Source organism: Durio zibethinus, chromosome 25, assembly GCF_047325235.1.
Source record: "Durio zibethinus cultivar Kanyao isolate XHJ-2024 chromosome 25, ASM4732523v1, whole genome shotgun sequence".
NCBI classification, from domain to species: domain Eukaryota; kingdom Viridiplantae; phylum Streptophyta; class Magnoliopsida; order Malvales; family Malvaceae; genus Durio; species Durio zibethinus.
This window is the reverse complement of record NC_143186.1, coordinates 19,370,424-19,379,868: the sequence shown is the minus strand read 5'-3', so window position 1 is coordinate 19,379,868 and position 9,445 is coordinate 19,370,424. Positions and strand designations below refer to the sequence as shown.

The 9,445-nt window shown below is 34.7% G+C and overlaps 1 pseudogene across 1 annotated transcript; it reads left to right on the top strand.

The window, feature by feature from the left end:
* Nucleotides 1–8,406: 8,406 nt before the first annotated feature.
* Nucleotides 8,407–9,046, top strand: LOC149511762 (heavy metal-associated isoprenylated plant protein 47-like; annotated as a pseudogene). The gene is made up of 2 exons (XR_016333768.1): nt 8,407–8,576; nt 8,657–9,046. The product of XR_016333768.1 is annotated as a heavy metal-associated isoprenylated plant protein 47-like (transcript).
* Nucleotides 9,047–9,445: the final 399 nt, after the last annotated feature.

Below are 9,445 nucleotides of genomic sequence, written 5' to 3'. Positions count from 1 at the left end.
CAGCCTCTACATATAGAGTATTCAATGGTTGGGTCACTAGCATGTCTTCTTCCCCAACTACCACTACTAATTGACCTTCTACATTGAACTTGATCTTTTGGTGCAAAATAGAGGGCACAACTCCTGCCATGTGAATCCATGGTCTTTCTAACAGACAGCTGTAGGATGGAGAGATATCCATCACTTGAAACTTTACATTGAAAGTGCATGGCCTAATTTGTAAGGGTATCTCGATATCTCTAAAAACTTCTCTTTTGGTCTCATCAAAGGCTCTTATAATCATCTGACTATCATTCATATGAGAGTAGTCAATGGGTAGTCTTGCCAAAGTTGACATAGGCATAACATTGATAGCAAAGCCATTATCGATAAGGACCTTGGCTATGATATGGCTCTTGCACTTGACTGTGATATGCAGAGCCTTGGCATTTCTTTTTCTCTCTAAAAGAATCTCATCATTGCTGAATGAAATATGATTTGACATGACTAGATTTTCAGACAGGTGGTTCACATATTCAACAGATATATTATGTACCACATATGTCTGATTCAACACTTTCAGTAAGGCATTTCGGTATGGCTTTGAGTTTAGCAGCAGTGATAGTAATGAGATTCAGGCTGACATTTTATTCAACTGTTCAACAACTGAGTACTCACTATGTTTTACCAGCTTAAAAAATTCACAAACCTCTCTTTTCAATACTAACTTCAGGCAATCTTCTTTAGGTTCTATTTTAAGATTATTTCATCTTTCTCCTTCTTTAGCCTTCTCCTTTCTAGCCTTCTCTAACATTTTTGAAGTGTAGCACCTCTCATTTTGGGTAATGTCTCCTACATTAGTTATATTGGAAACGTCGACTTTGGAGACATCTTCTTCTTGCTCCTGAACTATCACAATCATATATCTAGGGTACAACTTTATCATCCTTGTACGAGAAAAGAGTCAGGACTTTAAAAGTTACCTACCTGAGGATAAGTTTGTCTCTGATTGACTTCGATTTGTTCCCATACTGAATTGTCACTGGTTTTGAAAATAACTTTACAGGCCTATCAGTCATGGACACCTCAACATTCTTTAAGTCTTTTCTTCCTTTATAGACCTCTATTTGATATGAATCCAAGAGTTTTTGTACCTCTTAGTGAAACTGCTCACAGATTTTAATGGAATGGCCTATTGCCCCATTATGATACTTACAACTAGTACCAGCTATATATGCTCCATGATAGCTATGTGGACTTACTAATTGTATCATGTCAGCTCTCCGTAAAACATCGAACAGTTGGCTGAGAGGTGTCTTAATATCTGTCATTTTTTTTTTCACATGACGCTCCTGCTTTTCACTTATAGCATTCATATTATGATTCGGTAAAAGTAACATTCGGTGCAGTCACCCCTCCTATGTCAAAGCAAATCATTCCATCCTTGATCAACCGTTGCACTTTGTGTTTCAGGGTGATGCAATTTTCAGTGGAGTGACCGACAATCTCATAATGGTAGTCACAGTGGGCTATGGGATCATACCACTTGGGGTAAGGTGGCTTGATGGGTTCCATTTTACTTTGAGCAATCAAATGACTGTTGTAAAGCTCTTTATATAATTCTGTATAAGTCATTAGAATCGGGTCAAACACAGGTTTTTCACGGGTAGTTCGTTGCTCTCGCGAACCACCAATAGGGTTAGTTGGGCAATTTTGAGGTCTTAGGGTAGGCTGAATGTTAGGACTGTACATGGTATTTTGAGGCGTATGAGAGGTTTGATATGTTTAGGGGTATGGTGATTATACAAATGGTTGGTATGGGTGAGGGGAAGTGTTATTTACAGTAGGGTAATATGGCAGATATCCTAGTGGTGAGTAGGGTTGATAGCCTCTAAATTGCTGTCTATCAAAGCTTATAGCCTGAGCTTTAATTTTTTTTTTCTTCGGGACTCTCTTGCTAGATGCTTCATTTTTCTTCTAGCTTGTCATTCTTGATGGTACTCTCAATAATTTCTCTCAAAATTACCATATCAGTAAAGTTTTTCGTTGCATTCCCTATCATCTTTTCATAATATGGAGGTTTTAAAGTGCTAACAAACAGCACTGTAGTCTCTTTCTCAATCAGAGAAGGTTGTACTTGAGAAGCAATATCTCTCCACCTCTAGGCATACTCTTTAAAAGACTCGTTTGCCTTTTTTTCTAGATTCTGTAAGACAAACGATCTGGGGCCAAATCGATAATATGTCGATATTGACTGATGAAATCATGTGCCATATCACTCCAAGAGCGAATGCGGGTTCTGTTCAGCTGAACATACCATCTGGCCGCAGAATCAGTAAGGCTATCCTGAAAGACATGCATTAAGAGTTTTTTATCATGAGCATGAACTGTCATCTTCTGACAATACATGGTGATGTGAGTTCTGGGGCACTTCATACCATCATATTTTTTAAATTTTGGTACTTTAAACTTTTGAGAAATGATCACATCAGGGACTAAGCAGAGTCCAATAGCATCAACTGACCCATAAAAACCAAATCTTTCAACAACCCGTAACCTTTGCTCTAGCATACTAATCTTGGAGCTTTCCTGAGTTTCCACTCTTATCTTTTCTTTCTCCTTCTTTTTTAAATCATCTAGATCAGGAATTGGTTCTGCTACCTTTTCAGTAAAGACAGGATTTACATAGCTATTATAATGCCTTAGGTTGGAAGCTGACGGTATTTCAGGATATGTTGGATAGGTGAAGTGTTACAGTGGAACCTCTTGAGCAGACTGGGTTTGAGGTGGGCTAAAACCTGAAGGATATAAAGGGTCAGTCACTTTTTGCAACGGAGAAACTTGTTGGCTTGCATTTTTTTCAACTCTTTTTTCTTTATTCAGGTTATTAAGAGCATCCAAAATCTTGCTCAACTCGTTTTTAATCTTCTCCTGTGCTTTTTCTATCTTTTCAAATCTGTGAGAATTTTTCTGCTCCATTTACTTTGCTCTGGATTTTGTGTTGTATCGATGGGTAGGGTTCTCGCTAGATGAAGCTATCCTTGAACCTTGAGTACCATATCTTAGAATTAGTAAATTTGCATGACTATCACATGGTTACTTTGTTAAATGTAAGGAATGAAAATGCAGTGAATGAAAAATGCATGTATGCAAAGAACATTTACCTTAAAAATGGTATTCAACTAAAAGATTTATTTATTCCAAAAAAAACTTTTATCTACATTAAGTTTATCATCATAGAATTATAACCATAAAATTGTTTGATCTGTTCATACTGGGCCTTGGCTTCTTAGATGAAGTTCAACAGACGCTGTCCATGTTCTCCTACTAGGGTCACCATTTGTCTCAATGCCTCTGCCTCTTCCACCATCTCTCTTACCCTGCATACCCTTTTAAAGATTTGGGTCGTTAGGTGCTCAATGTATTTCTGTCTTCCTAAGTTCTCTCTTTTACCACACCAGACTTGGTATGATAATTCTCTATGCTCCCTAACCAATGCAACAATGTGGTCTACTTGTTCACTTAACTTTTACCTTAGCCTGCTCAAGTAACTGTTTAGCATGTTATTTTCTGTCTATACTTTGATACTTTCTTCTTCCAGTTTAGCATATTCTTGCTTTAATCTTGTATTTTCCTCAGTCAGTTCGACAATGGTTATCTCTTTGGCCCTTTCTCTCACACATAACCTTTTATGCTCTTGGTGTAGCTTCGCTAGGTCTTCAATAGTTGTATCACATTCTCTAGCAATCTTGTGAACTTTAACTTCATGACTTTCGGCTCTATCTTTCCACTAGGCTTTTTCTTCTTGAAGCTTCTGGATTTTTTACTTTAACTTACCCTTTTCAGACTCAAATTTTTTTGTTGCAAGCTCTAATTCTGATAGTGTCTCTTCAAGTTTTTCTTCTGTTGGAGGTTGAGAGATTTCATAAGTGAATACCATTTTTTGTCTTCTTTTTGTTCTCCAAACCAAGTACCCTGGGGTGACTTTATCATTAAACGGTCCAGGACTCACTCTTCAGGGATTTTTCTATGCTTTAATCATCTCATTCATCCTCTGAAATGCTTTTAGCTCACTGTAAGAGAAATCTAACTGATGAAGCCCATAAGTCATAGGAATGAACTGTTCTCCCCCAAATTGCCTTCTCACTAGGAGTGGTGCATAATTTGTCGCTCCCTATAAACCCAGAAGTGGGACTACTGTACTATACCCACATTGGTACAACATAAGCTCACGATTCATCCATGGGGCCAACCATCTCACCTTGGTGCTTTTCAACTTTTGTAAGAAAGTTATCCATTCTTGTTTAGACTTTCATTCGAACCACCCACTTTCACAGAATTCCTTGATCGAAACACGATTACGGATATAAAGCTTCGAGAAAGCACCATTTTCTTATTCAAAATGGCTTTTCATCCATAAGTACAATAACTGTATGTAACCTATGAAGTGCCCTCTATTCTGACGATAATAACTCAAAGATCTGATAGTCTCTGCTAATATTACCGTTGAAAGATTACAGCCATTGATCACACTCTCGAAGAAGTCAACCACCGCTATTTCAATATATCTCAAAACTTTTGGAAAGATCACCAGTTCGTATACGATCAAGGCGAATACATTTAACCCCCGTTCTTTATTGGCATGTTGCATCAGAAACTCATGAAAGAACTTTCAAGGTAGGCAAACCTGTTCTTACTTCTTCTTTGTATGAGAATCCATAATTTCCTTATCTATCCTCATGAGTTGAGCCAGACCTTTACGAAATCCTGACTTATGTTTTTTGACATATATCTTGTCAGGAGCCTTGAGGTACAAACCCAACAAGATCGAATATTCTTCAATGGTGGGAGTCATATCAGCTTCATTAAAGATGAAACACTTGTATGCAGGATCCCAGAATTGTACCGCAGCTCTGATTAGTTAATCATTAACAACTACTACTAGAAGATATGCTATATGCCCGTGTCTCTGACAAAACTGCTCTTGTCTTGACGGACTCATCTTCTTCCAAATATCAATCAAATCCTCTAGATTATTCTGTTTGAGGAGGATATATGTTTTCTTGAGACAAAGTAGAATCATACCCAATTGGCAAGCAATCTCCCATTTTTAGTTGAATTTTTTCTGACTGGGCCCTTACTTCGTTGGGTGTCCCACAAGGTGCTAATACGGATGAAGAACAAACTAGTTGTTCAGTAGAGTCCATGAAAAATTTTGTTGAAGATCATTTTTTAAGCAAATGTTCTTTATGTAATTTTATGATATGCATATGAACCAATGCAAAAGAATAAGAAAAAGGTTAGTATACCCAAAAACAAAATAAATAAATAACTAAGTAAATTTAAACATCACATAGAGTAAAAAGAATGAATCATATGCTTTTGGTCAATTCTAAAAGGGAAGAGTGATGGCTCTATCTATAGGTTAGGCACACTTAAGGTTCACTATATGCGATTTTAAGGTCAAAGTCTAAAGGTTCCCAAATTGCTCCTTACATCCTTGTCCATCATAGACTAGTAAGGTACCCTAATCCTCACCCATTACAGGCTACAAGCGGAAAATGTTCAATTTGAGTGAGAGTATTTCGCTAGCCACTGCGGAGGCATTAGACTTCATGAAAGCAATAGGTACTTTACTCCCTCCTAGAGGGACAGAGCTCGAGTGTAGAGCTCATATTATGCACATGCATATGAATGACATAATTAACAAAGTAAATAAACATGAATGAATAATAACACATATATACAAAAAGGTTCAATTTTATTAGGCTTTTGGATAACACAAATTATTTGCTGGTCTGACTCTCAGAGTTCCCCAACGGAGTCGCCAAGCTGTCATAACGTCTTGATCCGGGGATCTATCGCTAGACATTGACTTGAAGGAGTCGCCACCAATCTTTTTAATCTAGGTGCGATTGGCCATCTAAGGAATCTATCCTTTCAGGGAACACCTAAGTTTAAGAGTCCTTAAAAAGAATAGGTTCGGGTCTACTAACCAAAACAGGGTTCGGGAGTTCGGTTACATGTGAGGAAGATTATAGCCCCCTTATAACTCCCATCAAAAGATGATATCAGCTTAAATTTGTGTTATCCAATAAGCCTTAAAAATTTATCAAGTGATTAATTATTGAAAATTATTCTCAATTGACTCTAATACTTTTAGCAAAAAATTGAGAAAATTTTCTCACCTCAGGAGTATGCAAGAAAAACTACTGTTTCACCTGCAGAGGCTCCATTGTCGGATTATTTAACATTAAAAAAAAATAAAAAGGAAGAAAAGAATGATTGTTTTTGTGCGGGAAAAATTGATACTTTCAACTTTTTCCCAAAATATTTTTTAGAAATTTTAATCTCGAGGAAAATTGATACTTTCAACTTTTCCTCAAAAATTGTTTTAAAAATTTATTTTTAAGAAAAATTGATACTTTCAACTTTTCCCCAAAAATATTTTTTTGAAAACTTTAATTTCGAGGAAAATTGATACTTTCAACTTTTCCTCAAAAACCGTTTTAAAAATTTATTTTTAAGGAAAATTGATACTTTCAACCTTTCCTCAAAAGCCGTTTTAAAAATTTATTTTTAAGGAAAATTGATACTTTCAACTTTTCCTCAAAAACCTTTTTTTTTGAAAATTTATTTTTAAGGAAAATTGATACTTTCAACTTTTCCTCAAAAACTTTTTTTTTGAAAATTTATTTTTAAGAAAAATTGATACTTTCAACTTTTCCTCAAAAACCTTTTTGAAAATTTATTTTTAAGAAAAATTGATACTTTCAACTTTTCCCAAAAAAATTTTTTTTTTGGATTTTATTTAAAGAAAATAAAATAATAAAACAAAATAAAAAAATAAAGAAAAGTAAAACAAAAATAAAAATAAAATAAAGATAAAAGAATATTAAATAAACCTAATCTAATAATAAAAAATTATTAAATTAATAAATTATTAAATAAATAAATAAATAATAAATATAAAAAAAAAACCTGAAACGGCTCGACTAACGGCTCGGCTTAAGGAAAAAAAATGGCTCGGAGAACGCGGCTCAGGATGTTGGTTCAGCTCGGCTAACGGCTCGAGAAAGTAGATCACGCGCGGGTCGAAAGTGGGTCGACGCTTGGGTCGGGTCGGATCTTGGCAAAACGTGCGGATCCTCTGGGTTACTTAACACAAAAATGACGTTGTTTTGGGAAGGTATATAAGGCTGATTCTTTCATTTTTTTCAGTAGATCGAGCCTCCTCCCTCTCTCTCTTCCTTCCTCTTCTCCTCCTTCTCTCTAGAACACCCGAAGAACTCCGGTTGAATATTCACCGGATTCTGAAAATTTTCATCAGAATATGAGTTTTTCGTCGGAAGTTCGTCGGAAAACTAATCGGTTTCTAGAAATGTTACCGAAAACTGGGAAGTTGACTGGAAACTTCAAACTTGGCCGAAATTGTCGTAAAAAAATTCAACATTCGTCGAAAAATTCATCGGAATCTGAAAATTTTTCAGAAATTTCCAGAAAAAAATTTCGCAGAAAAATCTCCAAAAAAATTTTCTCAATTCCTAAAGCTATTCTAATGCCTCTAAACCCTTTTTAGCCTTCAAATCTTTTCTGTATGCCTTTTTCTTTCAACCAGTAGCTGTTTTTCTCTTTTTTCTCTGTGTGTTTCCTTTGATTCTAAGGGTCTTTTTATAGGGATTGATCAGAAGAGTTTCTGATCAATCTTAACTCCTCTTTGGATTGGGATTCAATCATTGAATCCAACATAGACTCTTTTGATTGAATCCCAATCCAATCTTCAACCGAATAAATAAAAAAAGCAAATAAAAATATTAATAAAAATAAATCAGATAAATCAAAAAATTAACAGATAAATTAAAATTAAATAACAGATAAATTATAACATATAATCTGATAAATATACATATAAATATTAACAGAAAAAAGAGAAAAAATAATAATAAGGATATATATATATATATATTAATAAATACATAAGATAAAAATAAAAGAAAAATATACATAAAAACAATAATAATAATAAAAATGTAAAAATACAAAAATACAAAAAAAAAAAATAGACTTACCTATTTGAACCAGACCCAATTGATCCGGGCCTGGATCAAATTGGATGTCTACAATATATAAACCAAAATCACTTTTTTTTCCCCAAAGTTAATTATATGTTTTTTGTCAAAATTTTAACTCCTAAGCTCCCTCTCCTTAATTAAATTTAAACCTCATTTCATGTGCCAACAGCTGGTTTACTTAATCTGATAACATTATAAATAAAGTGTCATGCCACTGCTTCTTCTTGCAATTATATCAGAACAAAGCAACGATTTTCTGGTGCTTGAGAATATGAAGGTAAGCTACTCATTTTCTTCTTACACTCAAATTGGAATCTCAAAAATATTTCTTTCATTGTCCTTAATTTTGCAATATTAGTATCTAAATTAAAACCTTTTACTTCACTCTTTGGACATACAATTATTTCACACTTTCACTAGAAATGTCGTTTCATTTGATGGTGCAGCAAAAGATTGTTATCAAGGTCCCAACGCACTGTGACAAATGTCGAACCCAGGCCCTGAAAATAGCTGCTGGGACATGTGGTACATATGTTTTTATCAGATCACCTATTAATTCAACAAAAGAACTAATGTTTTCGGTCTCTTTTTTCTTGATGGCATAGGTGTGGTATCAGTTGCATTAGATGGTCCGGAGAAAGATAAATTGATGATAATTGGAGATGGGGTTGATGCAGCCTGCTTGACTAGTTCCTTGAGAAAAAAGTTTTGCCATGCAAGCTTGGAGATACTGGAAGAAGTGAAAGAGAAAAAGAATTAAAATAAGAAGGAAGATGGAGATAAGAAAGACCCAAAACCTATAACTCCAGTTGTTTGCTGTCCACAACCTCAGCTAGAAATTTTTAAAGTGGTCACTGATCCCCATCCATGCTCTTGCACTATACTGTGATTATAGAATAGAATCCAATGGTATCATCACCTAAAGTCTAAGTAATTAAACAGATTTGATTCTGTTGATGCTGATTCTCCTGTAGATTTCTATTTTTATATTTTATCTTGAGTAGTAATTATAGTTTCCTTACCCACAAAACGTTTTTAGATTGAGAATAAGTTCAGTTTTTATTTCTATTTTTATCAGATCATCAGCCACAAAAGTTTAAAATTTTCCACTTCAACAGCAATATTCAGTTCAGTCCACTATAAATCAGTTTCTTCTACCTTAATTGCGAAAGCTAAGTGATCCATCTCCCTTTTTTTTTTTTTTTTATCCAAATCACTCAAACATTGATATTTTTCTGAGATATTGTCAGACTAAATCAAGATGAAAGCGAAGAAAATTTTCATAAAACATATCTTACATAGAAGTTTAAGCATGGGATGAAATTCAGTAAAACCATTAGGAAGGGAACACCAATAAAGCACACATCATTTTGTACACACTTAATTTTATTCGG